Below are 19,176 nucleotides of genomic sequence, written 5' to 3'. Positions count from 1 at the left end.
TATACCATCCAGTCAATTTATTGACTATTACCTATAGAATATGTATGTACCTATATTTTGCATAAGAAAAAAAATTGTTCATTTATATAACAATTGCTCTGTGTAGAGTTAATGGTAGTCAACCTTAAGCTCTATTCTATTTTCAGACCAACCATGAATCTTTGGTTCAGAGTACACATAAAATATTGTCTCGTAATCCTTAAATTTGTAATCAAATATTTTTTAACAGTAAACATCATGAAATTGGAGAAGCTAAACTAATTTCCTAAGACAAACTAGCTATGAAATCTAAACAAAATATTCCTTAGTTTCTCATTTTTTAGTAACAGCTTCACAAATGACTTGGAAAATCAGTCTAGAGATAAGTTTAATAAACTGCCTTTTCCCATATTCTTGAAGCTAATCATTCTTGAGAAATAATCTAGCATCACCTGTCTTTGAGTATCACAATAAAGGCAGAATTTGATATTAAAGTCTTCATTCTGGATTCTGGATTAGTCCTGGACTGATCAAGAGTCATTTCCTTTTCAGAATCCTTATTAGTGAGTTTAAGCAAGTATGTGTGAGCCCTATCTTCTATTTTAGGCCTGCAATCTTTTCTGGTAGAGAGGTCCATTGTGCTTCTCCATCTCAGCTATACTTACTATGGCTTTTGTTTTTAAGAACTGGTATACCAGAAGTAATGCAGACGTAACCTCTCAGAGCAGCCAAGGAAGCATCAGTGGAATAAAAAATGGAAATCAATGGGAACCCCTCAGGAATTACAGAATAAAAGATTATAGCTGCTGCCTCTGAGTCAACCTTCAATGCCCAATGTAAGGGTGTTTCTCAAAGATGTTCTCTGATACTTCTTGAGCTGCAGCCAGCGTCTTGGCTCTTCAGCCCTAGTCCTGCAGGATCTAGGAATGGGGACCTCTTCACTACCTCCTTGTCCTACTCCAAGAAATTTATAAAAGAAGGGTCAAGAATTGCTTTCTTAGCCCTGCTATCACAAAAGTCACCCTGTAGCAACTTAGCATAGCACCGAAAAGTCTTTTGATATCTGAAGAGGTAATTTTTTATGTTTCTATGTTTATTTTTGACTTATAGTTGAGGTAAAGAAATGAAGCTGTAAGCTCTCTCAGTACTGGAGTGTATAATTGAGAAAAGCTTTTTGTGATTTGAAATATTTTCCTACCTCTGGCAGGTGAATGAATTAGATTATACAGTCTTCAAAATTAATGGAGCTTTATGTTAATGGATTTATAGAGATTTATAAATGCTTCTCTATATCTAGCAGTTCCAAAGATTTACAGAAAAAAAAGAAACTGAAACTTTAGATGTGCTAGCCTTTGAAGAGAAAAAAACTTTTCTTACAGAAATTTTGAGCATCTTTATATAGAAACCCAAGTTCATATATTCAAAGTGAATCTTTTTACAAATTAGACTGGTTTCAGAACAGCTATATGCCTTTTCTCTAATTTTTATAAGTGTTTAATATAATCAATGAATTTTATTTTTTATTATATTTAGGTTTGTTTTTTCAGGAAGAGACTAGTAATTCTGAGCTTCATAAACTTTTTATATTGGCCTATTGATCAGATAAGCAAATTTAGTTCTATATACTGATTAGGATTGTGAAAAATTTAAAACTATGTGTTCATAATTCTGACAAAGCTTTTATGTGAACTGTAATTATGTACAAAGTAGTATAGAGGTCTGAACGTGATTTCAAAGATTCTTATGTAGACGCATGAGCTTTGCTCATCTGCTACTTGTTTTGCATGACAGATGTTTTCTTTGTGAAAAAGAAGTTAGTTCAGTTGGTTAAAGGATACAGTTTCTGTGGGTAACTTAGACTCTACTAAATTAACAATAGCAGAAAAGCACAACTGTGTATACAAGGTAATGAGATGTGTTTTATTAAAAAAATGAGAGTAGTTTGTAAAATAAGGTATTTGCTTCAAAATGTGAAAGAGGTTAATAAAAGACATAACCTGAATAGACATAGAAAGTTGCAGAATTTTTGCAGGAAAAAAATTTAGTCTTGGCTTATAATAACTGCAAATAATGGAGCTGAAAAGAAACACTGAAATGTATTAACATTTTGACAAATTTTGCTCAATGTTGATGGGCTTACTCGCAAGATGATTTATAAAGAAAGGAGCTCATGAATCTTATTTGGTTTTCTCTTTGTTAAGATGAAAATTGATCTTGAAGTTTTTAGTCTTAACAAGGAGTATTAAAAAGGTTACTCTTTGTGTAATCTGCTCAGAAAGCAGAGATTCAGTATTTCAACCAGAAAAATTTCACTGCTCTGTGTTGAATTTATTGAGCTTTATAACAGGAGTAAGCAATTTCTTTTCTGTAAAGGGCCAGATGATAAAGATTTTAATCTTCTCAGATTATAAGGACTGTAAGATCTGTCACAACTACTTTGTCACTGTAGTGGGAAAGTAGCCATAAATATATTTATAAATTATTAAGTATGGACATGTTCAATAAAGCTTTATTTATGAGCATTGAAATTTCATATAACTTTCACATGTCACAAAATGTTATTACTATTTTAATTTTTTTCAACATTAAAAAATGTAAAAACTATTCTTAGCTTATAAACTCTACCCATGAACTCACGACTAGATCTATGGATCATGGTTTGCTAACTTCTGTGATAGATTTAAAAAAAAATAACAGAAAATTTTTGAAAGAGCTAAAATTTCTTAGAACCATGTAACCTTTTTCTATATTTATTTAAAAATATTGTCACTTTGATTAAATAGATAAGCAAATATTGTTTCTCAGGTGCCTGTCATTTCATCTTAATCAAGTACTGAAATCTCCTTTGATAACTATTTTGATTTTGTCTTCTCAAGATCAGACCCTTAATTCAAAAAAATTAAGATATCTTTATACCTGAAAATATCTTTGAGATTTCCCAGTGTGCCCTAGAAAATCACAAAGATTTTTTCTTTCTCCTTATTAAGAAAAAAAGATACTATAAATACTTAGGTAGGTTCATTTGGTCTGCTCCATATTTATTAATTAGCTCCATACTATTATAAGAGATGAATGAGAATAATAATTAAAAAGATTAGAGGAGCTCATCCTTACCTAGGTTAATTTTATACATGTAAAATGCTTTTAATATTAAAATTTAAGGGTATTTGTCAATGTGCTCATTATTCATAATATCTGGTTCGTACCCTCAAGGGAAAAGGGATGAAAATCTTATGAAATAGTTCTGTGTTGTACACTCCAATGGCTCTTTTCCATTTTGATATTATTGATTACTGTAATAAATTAACAACAGCCATTTACTCTCATATACAGGTGAACTTTGCTTTTCTCTGATTCTTACTTAAAACATGAGTTAGAACTCATGTTTTCAACAAAGAAGGTCAGTCTCTGTGTCTCAAGAAAAGAACTCTACCAGATATCTTAACTAGTACATCAAAGAAGACATCAAAGAATAGACTTTTGGCTGAAGATTGTTAATCTGGTATCACTTAGAAACCTTTCCAACTATACCAGAGGACTGAGTCAAGCTTTCCAGGGCTATTTTATTTCATAACAAGATGACTTCAGGAAAGCAGACTGCTGATTTGAGATCCAGGGGAACAAGAGTTAATTACATTGGACTAAATAAACTGATGGGAAAATTTTAATAGCAGTTATTTGTTTGGAATATTTTTTATGTCGTTTTAATGCTCTATTGACTGATGAATATATAATAACTCACTTTTTCTTCCTTCCAGATCTCTTACCCTCAATTTAGATTATGCTTTTATAAATGGAAATGAAGCATTTAAAAATGGAATCTAATTTCCAATGAAGTCTTATAGTTCGCAAACAAATATTCTTAATGAGTTTTCTTATTTTTTTTTTCTGGTAATAGTTATACAAAAAAAATTAACAAAGAGAAACCTTAATTAAATAGAACTGGGAGACCAGAACGGGGAGCTCTCATGCCCAGCAAGGATAGCCCAGCCCAACAGGAAGAAGAGAGTCCTCTTCTTTCCTGGCAAGGACTCAGCCAATGAAAAGCCCTGAACTCTTTGTTTACTATAGCCCTCCCAACTTCCTTTTCGTCTCTGTAAAAGTGTTTTTATTCCTTCACCCTGCAGGGGAACTTGTCTGGGGCTCACCATGGTTGTAGACTCTGAATTGCAATTCTCTGCTGATCCTGAATAGTTCTATATTTGCTGGAGAAATATGTGGCAATCTATTGATTTCAGGTCAACGTTTTGGTGGCCCATGTGGGGACCATTGAAGACTCCCAGTGGTTCCAGGCCTGGTGAGCACAAGGTGCAGTACCCACAACTGAGCCCATTGTCACTCATTGCTTTTCTCGCTGACCCTGGAGTTTGAAGGTATGTCTTTCTCCTGGATCAGAGCTCATGTTCTCTTTGCGTTTGATGCTCTCCAGGCTTTATTTGGGATCTATTTAAAGGTTTCTGGTTAAGGCCTTGTTCTGTATGCGAGTACTTAAGTTTGATACTTCGCTCTTATCTTGAGATCAGACTGTTTCAATCAAAGCTGGCTGAAAATGCCTTTGGTCTAGTTCCTTTGGGAAGGGGCTGCTTTGAATAAAACTATGCCAGTTTTTCAGACTTTGGCCTATTCCTTTGGAAGGGCTGTCCTCTGGGGACTGGCTAAAAAAGGCCAGGTCCTCCAGGACAGGGCTGTCTCCTTAAAACTGGCTGGGATTGGCTTGAAAGTTGTGTGAATTGAGCCGTTTGAGCTGTTTGAAGATTGATCTTTACTCTAGAGGAAAAACCTCTGAGAAGGCACTCCTAATTATCTAAATATCTTGAAACCCTCCCCCCAACTCTAGCTGATTTCATGTTTAAAAACCATGGCCCTTCCTCATGTGCATTTCTAACTAAATGGACTCGCCTGACCAAAGGCAATTTAGAGTATCAATGTCCATAATTGGGTGTGGTTTGTCCTGGAACCCCAAGCAATAAACACTGTTATCACTCCACATTTTGTTTCTAACCCTGTTGTTACTAACTCTGTTGTTACTATCATCCATTCCCACCAGAAGTAAATTCTTTACTGTAATGGACTTAAGCAATGCATTCTTTAGTATCCCAGTAGATGAAGCTAGCCAATACCCTTTTGCCTTCAAAAGAAGAAAAACAATTCACCTGGAGAGTAATGCCTCAGGGTTTTACTGAGAGTCCTTATTTCCATCAAATCCTGAAGGCTGATCTGGATGACATAAACTTCCCTAGAGGCTCTACTTTGTTGCAATATATGGATGATTTGCTTCCTTGCTCTCCTTCTTAAGCCTCTTCACAGGAAGACAGCATCAACTTGCTAAGGCTTTTAGCCTTAAAGGGACATAAGGTCATCAAAGAAAAAATGCAGTTTGCCCAAACTCTGCTTTGATATTTAGGGCATCTAATATCAAAACAAGGGCTACACCAAGATCCAAATAGACTTCATGATGTCCTAAGTTTCCCAAAACCTGAAACTAAGTGCCAACTGCAAGGTTTATTCAGACTAGTTGGTTATTGCCAAAACTGGATTCCAAATTTCTCTCTTATGGCCAAACGCCTACATGCTTTACTCAACAGTAACAACTCAAACCCAATTTTATGGGACAAACCAGATGACATAGTCTTTAAGGCATTAAAGGAGAGTTTGATGAACCTGCCCTTGGGCATCTCAATTATCAGAGTCCCTTTTCCTTGGGGTTCTCACCAAAAAGCACAGGGACCCATAGGGTATTATAGCCAGCCACTGGACCCTGTGGATATGCCCCTTGCCTTAGAGCCATTACTGCCACTTTCCTTTTTATTAAGGCAACTGAGAAAATTGTTCTGGGATCTCCTTTAACCATTTTTGTATCTCATGCTGTAGAAATTCTCCTGAATTCTCATCACATTCAACATTTCTCGGGCAGCCACTTCACCTCCTATGAAGTCCTTTTGTTAACTGCCCCTCCGTAACTCTTGTACATTGCAATAACCTTACAAGACCAATGAAATCCCTCACGACTGCTTAATGCTGACAGACCACCTCCTGATTCCTTGTAATGACCTACAGAAAATTCCACTGGGTAACATTTACTTCTCATGGTTCACTGATGGTCTTATTTAAAAGGTAACAATGGCAAATATTGTGCTGTGTAGGCTACTGCAACTCCTTTTGAGGTTGTTGAGGCAGCATCTTTACCTATGGCCACTTTGGCCCAACAGGCTGAATTATATGCTCTTACAGGGTCTTGTACTTTAGCTAAGGACGAAACTGACAATAGTTATACTCATAGTAGATATGCTTTCAGAGTAGTTCATGATTTTGGAATATTGTGGAAATAACATGGCTTCCATACTTCCAGTGGAAATAAAATTAAAAATGACCCCTATGTTCAGGACTGGACCGAAGCCTTCCCTTGCAGATAGGCTACTGCCTTTTCTATGGCTAAAGTCCTTTGGGGAAGGATTAACCCTACCTGGAAGAATTCTTTTTGAAATTCAAAGTAATCAGGGAACCCATTTTACTGGCCAGATGCTTCAACAAGTCTGTGCTGTTTGGCCAGTTTTACAAAACTTTCACTGTGCTTACCACCCGCAATCCTCTGGTGTAATAGAATACACTAATAGCATTATTAAGACTCACTTGGCAAAATTTGTAGAGGCCCTCCAAATACCTTGGCCAAAAGCATTGCCATTAGTCTTTCTAAATCTCAGATTCACCCCTTTTGGAACTCATAAACTCTTTGAGAGAGTCACAGGATACCCAATGCACTTGGCTCCTGCTTTTTTTTTTTTTTTTTTTTTTTGCTGCACTGGGCAGGCATGCGGGATCTTAGTTCCCCAACCAGGGATCAAACCCATGCCCCCTGCATGGAAGCGCAGATTCTTAACCACTGGACTGCCAGGGAAGTCCCACTTGGCTCCTGCTTTTGACCCACAGCTGATAAGAGGAGAGATACTACAATATTTCAATGATTTAATTGCCTCTACTAAAAATAACCATGTTTTGGTAGAGTAATCTTTTCACAGTGCACCCTCAGGAGATGAACACCTTAAGCACCATACTGTGAAACCTGGAGGTTTTGTCTATTGGAAAAGATTCTTCCAAAAGAACTCCCTTTAACCTCAATGGATAGGCCCCTATCAGGTACTGCTGACCAACCCTTGTGCCGCAAAACTGCAAGGAACAGACTCTTGGATTCGTGTGGCACACTTAAAAAAAAAATCCGGACCCTGACTGGACCTGCATATCATCTGGTGACCTGAAAGTAAAGATTTCCCAGAATTGGAGCAGATGACATCTGATGAAACAGCTTTCTCAAGATATCCAGGCCAGGCCTGTCAGAAGTTTGTTACCAAACCTTTGATGATGACATAACACTCAGATGATCTCCAGTGTTTATGATCTTGGTAACATATGGACTTTACATAAAAAGTGCCTGAGAGTTCTCCCTCCCACTCCTCATTACTCAAACGTGACCTTAATAGGTTTCCAATCTGTACACTTTCCCTCCAGTGTGAGACACTACAGCCAGGAAAGATTTTTCCTGGAATTACGGGGCAAAAAGCCACTGAAACTAGAAAACCTGACTCTTGATCAGGAATGCTTTCAGAGAAAGATCTTGATCAAAATGGGGAAATGTAAAAAATTTAAAAACAGAAACCTCAATTAATAGAGTTGGGAGACCAGAAGGAGGAATTCTCACACCCTGCAAGGATAGCAGAGCCCAACAGGAGGAAGAAAGTCCTGTTCTTCCCTGGCAAGTACTCAGCCACTGAAAAGCCTTGGACTCTTTGTTTATTATAGTCCTCCCAACTTCCTTTTCCACTCTATAAAAGCATTCTCCTCCACTTGCCATGCAGGGGGACTTGGTTGTAGATCCCAAAATGCAATTCCCTGCTGGTCTTGAATAAACCCATCTTTACTGGAGAAGTATTTGGCTATCTATTGATTTCAGGTCAATAGTTATTTTCATTATTTCAATAAGAATCAGCCTCCATTTTAACTCAAGTTAGAAAAAAGTTGATTGTTCAACCAAAAACATACTACAGTGTTATATTTGAGAATGAATCACTTTTAGTTGGATACAGCAAGCCCACTGTTAAAGAACAAAGATACCAGTGCCTACAAAACCATCACAGGAAACTGGTCTGGTACTTGGCTTATAGGGCTCCAGCCTCACAAGTGACAAAGTCACTTTCTGGCAGGCCAGGAACCTTAGCATATTTGGGGGACCTTGAAAAGAGAAGAATTTACTAATTCTATGGGTACTACAGTAAAATCTAGGGGAGAGATTTTCTTAGCCTTAACTTCCTAGCCTAGACTTTATAGATTCTTTTAAATGGTCCAATCTTGGATTCTTTAATAAAATTTACAAACAAAAGCTAATAGTTTTAAGCAGACTCACAGATATAGAGAATAAACTAGTGGTTACCAGTGGGGAGGGGGTGGGGGAGGGGCAATATAGAGGTAGGGGATTAAGAGGTACAAACTACAAGGTATAAAATAAGCTATAAGGATATATTGTATTGTATATCATGGAGAATATAGCCAACATCTTATAGTAACTATAAATGGAGTATAACCTTTAAAAACTGAATCACTCTATTGTACACCTGTAACTTACATAATATTGTACAGCAAATATACTTCAATTTTAAAAAAAGCTAATAGTTTTGCCTCAGTATCTGTTAAATACTATATGATCTAAGAAGCTTATATAGTTATTTAACACCACTTATTGGATCTGTGAAAATAATCAGTCTAAACTATAATGAGGCCAACATTTTTTTCTGATCAGTATTTGGAAATTATTTATGACCAAAACAGGGAATGCTATGGACTAAAAGTTTGTGTCCCTCCAAAATTCAAAAGTTGAAATCCCCATCACCAATGTGATGGTATTTGGTGACGGGGCCTTTGGGATGTAATTAGGTCATGAAGGTAGAACCCTTATGAATGGGATTAGTGCCCACTCCCCACTCAGTCCCCCTACATCCTACTGGTTCACTCTGGGGTTCCTCCCGTCTCCTTGGGCATCAGAGTTCCCCACCAGAGGCCAGCAGGCACCCTAGTTGTGGGGAGATGCTAACTCTGCATCTTCCCACACCACCATCTTGACTCTGCCTCTATTGATTGATTTAAGGTGAGAGAGACAGAGAGAGAGAGAGAGAGAGAGAAAGAGAGAGAGAAAGAGAGAAAGAGAGAAAGAGAGAGAGAGAGAGAGAGAGAGAGTGTTTTGTGTGTATAGGAGGGATATTTTCAGACACATTTTTGGAAGTTCATACTAGTCAAAGGATTGAATAGATTAAAAGGGGATGATTTGGACAATTCGGTTAGAGGGAAACTATCTATAGCACTATTTTATTTGTGGACCTCCAGAGATAGTGAATAAGAATGGTGGTAATGGAGATGGGAAAAGTGGACATCTTGAATATGTAACAGCCTGAAAACTAGGTCTTTTATGTGTGCAATTTAGTGGACATTAATGCTTTTCATTAAGATAAAATATGTTAAAAGAGGTGGGTCAGCGTTGGGGAGGTTATATGTACAGTACGGGGAATTTTTAAATGTGAGTATCCTTTGAAATATAAATAAAATCTGAAATTTCAAGAAAGCAGTTAGGTCTGGATCTCTGAGGAGAGTTCTCAGAGATACAAGTCTGTGAGTCATTACATGTGTGATTTATTAAAAACTTTTGAACCAGTTAAGACAGAGAAAAGAGCTCACAAATATATAAGCCTGGTAAAGAGGAACTGGTACTAAGCCCCCAAAGAAGTTAAAATTAAATTAAGAATAAATATTTTTGTAAACATATTTTTAAAACAGGATTCCTTATGAGAATACAAATAATAAATGGCTTTAATACGATAAAGGTTTCTTTCTTTCTCACCTAAAATAAGTTACATGTATATGCAATACAGGGCTAGTTTGGTAGTTCCTTAGCAAGTGATTTTTATGATCAGGTTCTCTGGTTTCAAGATTCCTGCTGTAGCCCTAACCTCATGTCTTTATTCCAGGAAGGATGGAGAATATCCAGAAGACTTACCTAATTTATGCTTCATCTTGTTGTTCACTCTTGGGCACAAGGGCACTGGGAAATTTAGTTTTGGGATGGGCACATTGCAATCTAGAATGAAATGTGCTTTCTGTTAGTAAAGAAGGAGGGAATAGAAATTGGGGAGACAAGCAGTTGTCTTGGCTATAAATATACATGGGAAAATCATTCTCATACACTACTTTTTTATGGTGTATATTAGTACAGACTTTCTGAGTGAAATTTTGGCAAATTATATTCAAATATTTAAAATTTTTATACACTTTTGATGGAGATTTTTAATTTTAGGAAGTTGTTCTAACAAAACAGAGTAATTCTGTGTCACCAACTAGACTTGGGAAGTTCACAGCTATGGTCATCTTGGTATTTAGGTTGGAAACAATCCAAATGTCAAGAAGACCAGTCAAAGTTGTAGGTTCTGGATATCAACTAATTATTTCTTGAATGGGGTGTGGGATATAGATATGTCCCTTAATGTAATTCAAATTGTAGGTCTTGATCCCTTTATTTTAATAATAAGGCTTAAGTAATACTAAACTTAAGACTTTGCTGTTAAGTTTTGGTATCCTGTATGGGGTCAGCTTTCCCAGAATAATCTGCTTTCACTCTCACTTTTCCAATGCTCTATACCTTGCTATCTATTAAATATTGTATATTGATCTGGTCTGTTATCATTACTGCAGGTAAGTAAGCCTTATCATCATCTAGTTATACTTAGTGTCCTCATTCAGAGATTTCATGTCTTGGTCAATGAAGAATATGGTATTTGGTTCATTCTTCATCTTGCAAAAACCAGCTGAAATTTCTTTCTTCCTGTATATGGTGGGAGACTACCAATTATAATCAACTTGTTTCTGTAGGGTCTTAATTTTCCTAAACATAACAAATATTGAGAAAGGTACAACTTTACTCTTCCTAAAAAGATAATTAGTTAACAGAAAAAAGAATGTTATATACATTACTCTCCCTTATCATTAAAATTAACCAATAAATTAAATAAAAATTACAATATCACCTTTCACTTATAACTTTCTTGTTTTTAAACTTCATACTAAACTTTCCTTTTATGATTATAACTAAAGACTTATGCTTTCATTCACTTACTCAACTTGTTCCAAAGAATTACAGTAGTATTTTCTCTGTTACACATACATTGTCAAAATTTAGACAATGAGAATCCTTTTTTAACTGAGCTAATTTGTCCTTGTACTATCCAAGCCATCTTTGAAATCCTCCTCACTTTTGGGCAGCCATATGTTCCAGGTCACAGGATCAGCTATTACCCAGGAAGTGCTAGTTCATTTTACGAAGGCAGAAGAAAAGGCACTAAAAAAATAAATTCTGGGCGTTGGGGGCTGCATGTCAGATTTTTCCACATGAGTAAGTCTGGTAGATAGGATGAGATTAATGCTGGGTCAAATTCTAGCTAAAACTAGAAAAGAAATTACTTTTAAAAGGGCCATGAGTTCACATTTCCAGTTTGTTATTAATTCTTTATTTTGTGGTGTGAAGTTTATTTTACCAAGGACATACACACTTAGACTATCAATCCTTCCCCAAAGTTTTAAATATGTTTCCCCCTTTAAAAAATAATTCTTGTGTCTCACTGACTTCCAGTTTAGTATCACTTCCTTATCTTTCACTATTGGTTATAGTAAGAGAAAGAAATGTTCTCTAATGTGTCTATGGTTTTCAGTCATCTTATTGATACGTAGTGAAATAAAATATGTAGAAAGAAAAGTTCACTTAACTTTCACGTTCTACAAACGAAGTTCTAGTTAATCCAAGATTGAAGTAATTATTTTAAAAGTAAAATGTCAAAATATGCACTGTCATAATTATGTTTATGACATAAATTTATGCTTTAAGTTAAAAACTCATTCTGTGGAGTTATTTTTAGCAAATATAATAATGAACACCACTTAGTGTGCTGTTATGAAGCACACCATTTGTTATTTTGGAGGTCTTACTAATCCTTGTGCAAATATGAAATGCAAATACATAATTAGCTAATTTATTAATCATTCATTTGAAATATTTATTGATTATGTACTCTGTGTCAAACATTCTTCAAGGTCTAGGGATACGATAATAAATAAAATACTTAAAATTCTCTCCTCCTCAAAGTTACAAAACAGTTGAGAAAACATCCAGTTAAATAAATGGTTATAATGTAGCTTGATGAATGATAACATTCATCCATAGGGTAGGAGAAACTAGAATTTTATGGGAACCTATGGCAATGGAACAAAACCTGTCTTAGTGATGGTCTTCCTGAGAATGCCACATTTAGGTTAAGAACTAGAGAATGGATAGGACTTAGCCAGACAGAAGGTGGAGGTTGCATAGTGGAAGTCACAGCCTTGTGGAGTGAACGTCACGGATTTCTAGGAGTCAGACATTATCCAAAAGGAAAAGTAAGTCATTGAAGGGACTTAGGTAGTTAATAATCAGATTTGCATATTTCGAAATATTACTTAGACTGGAAATTGGAACTGTAGAAGGACAGGCCTTGAGGCAACAGAGCAATTAGGAGGCTGTTTCAGAACTGCAGTAAGGGAGGATAACGTCCTAGAACAGTGTGGGGCAAGTGATGATAGAAAGATGGAAAATAAGCCATATCCAAACCATCAAAAAAGTCTATTGAATTTAACATTAACATGTTTCCAGAATTCTGATCACTGCTCACCATCTGCCTTGCCACCATCCTGGTACAAGCCAACAACACATCTGATTTCAATTATTGCAATAAACTCTTAGCTAGAGTTGCCAGATTTAGCTGATAAAAATTTCATCTGGCAACACTGCTCCTAACTGTTCTCCCACCTTCTGCCTCTTCTCCATGTCAGTCTTTTCTCAATATGGCAGGTAAGAGTACCATTAGGAAAACACAACTCAATCTTGGAAAGTTCTAAATAGCCCAACTGGTCATGATGTAGTACGTTTTTTATACACTGCTGGGTTAAATTTGCTAATATTTTGTCTAGGATCTTTGCATTTATGTTAATAAGTGCTTTTGTCTCCAATTTCTTTTTCTGTCTGCCATGGTCAGGTTTTGCTATTGAGGTTATATTTTCATCATTAAACGAATTGTGGAGTAATCTATTTCTTTTTTTCCCCCCTCTCTTCTTTGGAAATGTGTTTTTAAGATTATATTTATCTTCTCTTTGCAATTGGTAGAATTTTCCTGAAAACCTTAGGCCTGGTGTTTGTTATTGTTTTACATTTTAAAATACTGATTCAATTTATTTGTTATAAGACAATGTTTTTGAGCCAATTTTTATAACTTAGTTTCTAGGAAACTATTTTGTCTAAATATTCAATCTTATTGTCATAACATTTTTCATTGTTCTCTCTTTGTAATCTGAGTTTTACCTCTGCTTATGTCCTTTCCCCCTCATATTGTTTATATGTACTGCTGTTCTTCCTGATTAATTTTGCCAGTATCTGTGCGTTACCTTTTTAAAATAATCAATTTCTGTCTTGTTGATTCTCTTTATTTTGTATTTGTTTTGAATCTCATAAATTTCCAATCTTATGTTTATTAACTCCTTACTTCTATATTTGGTTTATTCTATTGTTCATATACTATTCTGTCTATATTGTGTTTTTGAAATTCTCATGTTTTTTTTCCTATTTGTCAAAATTTCATGTAACTGTTAGTTAGATCTAGATGTGCAATTGATTTAGTTTATTTTATCTTATATTATTGTGGCAAGAATATTTTATAAGTAGGGCTGTGCAATTCCTATTGATTATTTTGTATGAATTTCCTGAATAATGAGCTGGTTGCCTAAGTAAGATCTCAATGATGAAGAATAGGTGATTAAGTATAATTAGGATATTAAGTGTAATTATCAATTTTAATAGATTTGATACATTTCAGTATTCGTTCTTCTTTTTGAAGCTCAAATGGTCCCATCTTTGGCTAATGGGACTCCCTTCAAGTTGCCTCCTGTGTCCTTTTATAATCTGTGATAGAGTCTAGGCACAGGATTTCAGAAATGACAAGATGATCAGGCTCACCTTGGATACTGCTGGTCACAGATATATTTTTAAGGAGCCCTGGTAATTCTTGTAAGTGGAAACTAATATTTGGAGATTATATCTGGGTGGTAGGTTTGCAATTTCTACTGGGTTATCACAGCTTCTTGGGCATTTCAGTAGAGAGCTAAAACACATTGTATTTTATTTATTTTACAAGGAGAAAAATAAATTTTACCTTTCCACACTACCTGGAGAGGAGTCCATACGGTATAGTCTTCAGTTCCTGTCAGAAAGGCAAACTTTCAGAATGTTCGAAGCCCTTGACATACTGCAAATGAAGGAGGAGGCTGTACTTAAATTCCTTGCTGCAGGAACCTACTTAGGTGGCACCAACCTTGACTTCCAAATGGAACAGTATATCTACAAAAAGAAAAGTGGGGGCATCTACATCATAAGAGAACCTGGGAGAAGATTCTGCTGTCAGCTCCTGCCATTGTTGCCAGTGAAAATCCGGCTGATATTGGCGTCATATCCTTCAGGAGTATTGGCCAGCGGGCTACACTGAAAGTTGTAGCTGTCTGTCACTAGGGCCAGTTCTATCGATGGCCAATTCACTCCTGGCAGCTTCACCAATCAGATCCAGGCGGCGTTCCGGGAGCCTCGACTTTTGCTGGTTACTGATCCCAGGGCTGACTGCCAGCCTCTCACAGAGGCGTCTTAAGTTAACTTGTCTACTCTCGTTCTGCGTAACACAGATTCTCCTCTGTGCTATGTGGACATTGCCACCCCACGCAGCAACAAGTGAGCCCCCTCAGTGGGTCGGCTGTGGTGGCCCCCTCAGTGGGTCGGCTGTGGTGGCTGCTAGGCCCGGAGGTTCTGTGCATGCGTGCCACACCTCTCGCGAGAACTCACGGGAGGTCGTGCGTAATCTCTACTTCCACAGAGATCCTGAGGAGATTGAAAAGGAAGGGCAGGGTGCTGCTGGAAAGGCTGTGACTGAGGAGGAATTTCAGGAATTTCAGTTCCTGAGTTTACTGCTACTAAACCCAAGGTCGCAGCCTAGTCTGAAGGCACGCAGGTGCCCTCTGTGCCTATTCAGCATTTCCCTGGTGAGGATGATAACTGAGTGGTGTTAAGCTGTTCTTCCACAGGCTTTTGAACAGAAAACGGCAATACGGGGCTTCCCTGGTGGCGCAGTGGTTGAGAGTCCGCCTGCCGATGCAGGGGACACGGATTCGTGCCCCGGTCCGGGAAGATCCCACATGCCGCGGAGCAGCTGGGCCCGTGAGCCGTGGCCGCGGAGCCTGCGCGTCTGGAGCCTGTGCTCCGCAACGGGAGACGCCACGACAGTGAGAGGCCCGCGTACCACAAAAAAACGGCAATACAAAGTTGACGGAAAAAGAAGTTTCTAAAAAAGTAAGTAAATCAGTAAATTCTAATTTCATAATACTGATTTCCCAAATTTAAATGGAGATTATAGGATTATGTTTCACATGTCTGATTTGTATGTTGATCTTGTCTTTTATACTGAAAATCTTGGTTCCTAGTAATATAATTACATATATGGTTTAATCTACTCTGTGTGGTGGAGTATGTGTGTATTTTTATAAGGGTTTTAGAATTATCCCCAAATCAAACTTAATAATAGGACCACTAGCTGCGACTTAAGATTTTGTGATTTTTATTTTTGGTCCCACTTAGGTATATAAAGTCAACGTTCTATTTTAAAATTCATTGAGATAAGTATCTTTGCCATTATACCACAAATTTGATACAAAGTAGTATTAGTGAGTTTCAATTTGTTTTTATTTTAGGTTTTGCTTCACTTTTTTATTTCATTTAATGTTATTTTTCACATATATAAAAAAATGAAGAAGTGCTAAGGTCAAAACTATAAAACAAGGCACATTAGAAAATATCTAGTTTTTATCTTTGTTCTTCCCACTACCTCTCTTTTGTCTTCTTCCCTAAGTTTACTATTTCTTTTAATTAATTTTTGGTTTATCCTTCCATTGTTTTTGGAAAATATTAGCAAATATGTATGTACATGTGTATGAGTGTATGAATTCCCACACCTTTGTTACCGAAAAGGTACCCCAAAAGGTGTAACGTATTTCTTTCATTCTTTTTCTTTTTTACAGCTGTTTTGCTTTTGCAATTAGTAGGAAAATAAGTAGCTTTTTGCATAAGTCATTGCATATTTCTGTGAGTGTATCTTAGGAATAGATTCCTAGAAGTGAGATTTCTGGTTCAGAGAGTAAATGCATGTGTAATTTTGCTAATTAATAATTTGCTAATATCAAATTCTTAGAGCTGGTATGGTTTTGTTCCATTAGCAATGTATGAAAGTGATTGTTTCTCATGACCTTAACAACAGAGTATGTTGTCAAAGTGTTCTGTTTTTGCCAAGGTGAGAAATGATACCTCAGTGTAGTTCCAATTTTGTATTTCTCTTATTATACGTGTATTATATATCTGATCACTTCATATGATTAAGGGCCATTGCTGGTTCTTTTTCCGTGAACTGTTTTCCATATCATTTGCCTATTTTTTTCTTTAAAGTATTGGGACTTTTTCTTTTTTAGAAGTTCTTTATATAATAGCAATATTTGCCCTCTATGTGTGATATAAGATGCGCAATTTTTTTTTTTTTTTCGGTACGCGGGCCTCTCACTGTCGTGGCCTCTCCCACTGTAGAGCACAGGCTCCGGACGCACAGGCTCAGTAGCCATGGCTCACGGGCCTAGCCGCTCCGCGGCATGTGGGATCTTCCCGGACCGGGGCACGAACCCCTGTCCCCTGCATCGGCAGGTGGACTCTCAACCACTGCGCCACCAGGGAAGCCTGCACATTTTTAATGTAATCAAATTTATCAAGAATTTCCCTTTTTACTTCTAGATTTTGGATCACAGTAAGACTTTTTTTTACCCTTTTCTAGATAATAAAGGAATTCACCCATATTTTGTTTTAATACAATTTTATTGTAGCCTTTAGATATCTGATTTTTAAAAAAATTTATTTGTTTTATTTATTTAGTTTTGGCTGCGTTGGGTCTTCGTTGCTACGCATGGGCCCTTTTTTTTCTCTAGTTGCAGAGAGCATGGGCTACTCTTCATTGCGGTGCATGGGCCTCTCATTGTGGTGGCTTCTCTTGTTGCAGAGCACGGGCTCTAGGTGCACGGGCTCAGTAGTTGTGGCTCGCGGGCGCTAGGGGCGCAGGCTCAGTAGTTGAGGCACATGGGCCTAGTTGCTCTGTGGCATGTGGGATCTTCCTGGACCAGGCTCGAACCCGTGTCCCCCGCATTGGCAGGCAGACTCCTAACCACTGCGCCACCAGGGAAGCCCTAGATATCGGATATTTTAAAAAATTCTCATGGTCTACGATGTATGTCATTTTTTTATATACAGCATTTTATTATTGGTTAGTTCTGAATATTTTAAAAAACAATCTCTATTATTTCTCTTTTGATCAATGAGTTATTCAAAAATAGTCTGTATGATACTGCTTCTTTGATATTTTCGAGCCTTGCTTTATGGATCAGGTGTCCATTTTTCTAAATGTATAGTATATACCTAAGTTACTCTCCATTTTTTGCTGCAGAGCTCTGCCTATGGCCACTAAGTAAAGTGTGTTCACATTTTGTGATTCAAATTTCTATATCTTACTATTTTCTCTGCTTGACTTGCCAGAAACTGAGATAGTTATGTTGAAATCTCATATGTTTTTGGGTTTGTCTATTTCAACTTGTAGTTCTGGCCACTTTTACTTCACATATTGTAAGAGTATTTTACCCTGTACAGGAATTAGTGTTTTAATATGTTCTTAGAGAATTGACACTTTTCTATATATAAATATATATTTAATATATACTAAATCTATCCTGCTTAGGTTTATTTTTTCTGATATTAGTATAAGTGGCTCAACTGTAATTTCATTAGTGTTTTCCTGGTATATATTTATTATTTAAATTTTAATCTTTACTTGGCTTTGGGTTTTAGGTGCATATATTGTAAAGAGCATATAGCTGAAATCTGATATCTTTGTATATCCTGAAAATATACGTCTTAATTAATAAGCTTAGTTCATATATTCTTGAGAAGTAAGGGTTAACTTGTCCCAGACTGGTCTCCTGCAGGTTGGTCCCGAGAAACAAAAGTTGAGTTCATATACTCCTGTTAAGCTCTGTGGAGATGAGTTATGGCCTGGTGACTAAGAAAATAATTCCTGGTACATAATAAGGTTTGGACCTCAGCCTCTGATCATATGAAGGGAACGTGTCAAATCTTGCTGCTGCATTGATATATTATATGGCTATAATCACATGGCTTGAAGCAGAAGGGACAGATAATGCTACCTACCTACCATGAATGCTGAGATTGCAGGGCAGGGCTGGAGTCCAGGTTCTGCCTTATCAAATTGCTATTGTAGCCTGGTTCCTGATCTAAACATGGGAGGGACTAATGCTTCCCATGGATTAATGATGCTTAAAGGCTGCACAGTTCATGTGTGAGGAACTTCTTCCAGAGTCTGAGGTATACCCTGAAATATTTCTTCATTGTCCTAGAATTCAGTGGGCAACAGAGGACTTACACATGTGTTATTGCTCCTATTTCCATGGGTTTTCCCCAATAAACACTACTCCAGGCACGTGTGGTGTGTGGGCTTCTAGCCATATAGAGTTTATATGTGACAGCAGGGATAATTAATACTGATAATGCCTGGATTAGTTTCTATAAATTTACTTTTCCTTTTATATTTGTTTTATTTTCTCTGAGTTGCTTCTTGTCTCCTTTCTTGGTTTTTTGGTTTGTTTCTGTGGGGATTGATTGAGCTATGTTTGTTTTCTTTCACATATCATTTTTCCTTCTCTTGGTTTTGAAAGAAAATTACAGCAATTTTATTTTACAAGGTATGGTTGATATTTTATCCTGAATATTTATTTAACACAGTCTAAAGTTAATAACTCAAACAGCTACTGACCAATGCAAAAACCTTAGAACTCGTTAACTTTTATCATCCCAGTTTTGACATGTGTTTTATTGTGTTAAGTATCTGCCCTTTTTTTTTTTTTTTTTTTTTGCGGTACGCGGGCCTCTCACTGTTGCGGCCTCTCCCGTTGCGGAGCACAGGCTCCGGACACGCAGGCTCCGCGGCCATGGCTCAC

At 36.8% G+C, this 19,176-nt stretch overlaps 2 pseudogenes; one reads left to right on the top strand and one right to left on the bottom strand.

Moving 5' to 3' along the window:
* Positions 1-427: 427 nt before the first annotated feature.
* LOC113615962 (protein Mis18-beta pseudogene) lies at positions 428-14,275 on the bottom strand (annotated as a pseudogene).
* A 43-nt stretch (positions 14,276-14,318) lies between these two features.
* On the top strand, positions 14,319-15,137 carry LOC113615960 (40S ribosomal protein SA-like; annotated as a pseudogene).
* The last annotated feature ends 4,039 nt before the right edge of the window (positions 15,138-19,176 follow it).

The sequence above is a fragment of the Aethalodelphis obliquidens genome, unplaced genomic scaffold (assembly GCF_003676395.1).
Source record: "Aethalodelphis obliquidens isolate GAN/ISIS:26980383/991018 unplaced genomic scaffold, ASM367639v1 scaffold127, whole genome shotgun sequence".
In the NCBI taxonomy this organism is placed as follows: domain Eukaryota; kingdom Metazoa; phylum Chordata; class Mammalia; order Artiodactyla; family Delphinidae; genus Aethalodelphis; species Aethalodelphis obliquidens.
This window is presented reverse-complemented; position numbering and strand designations above follow the sequence as displayed.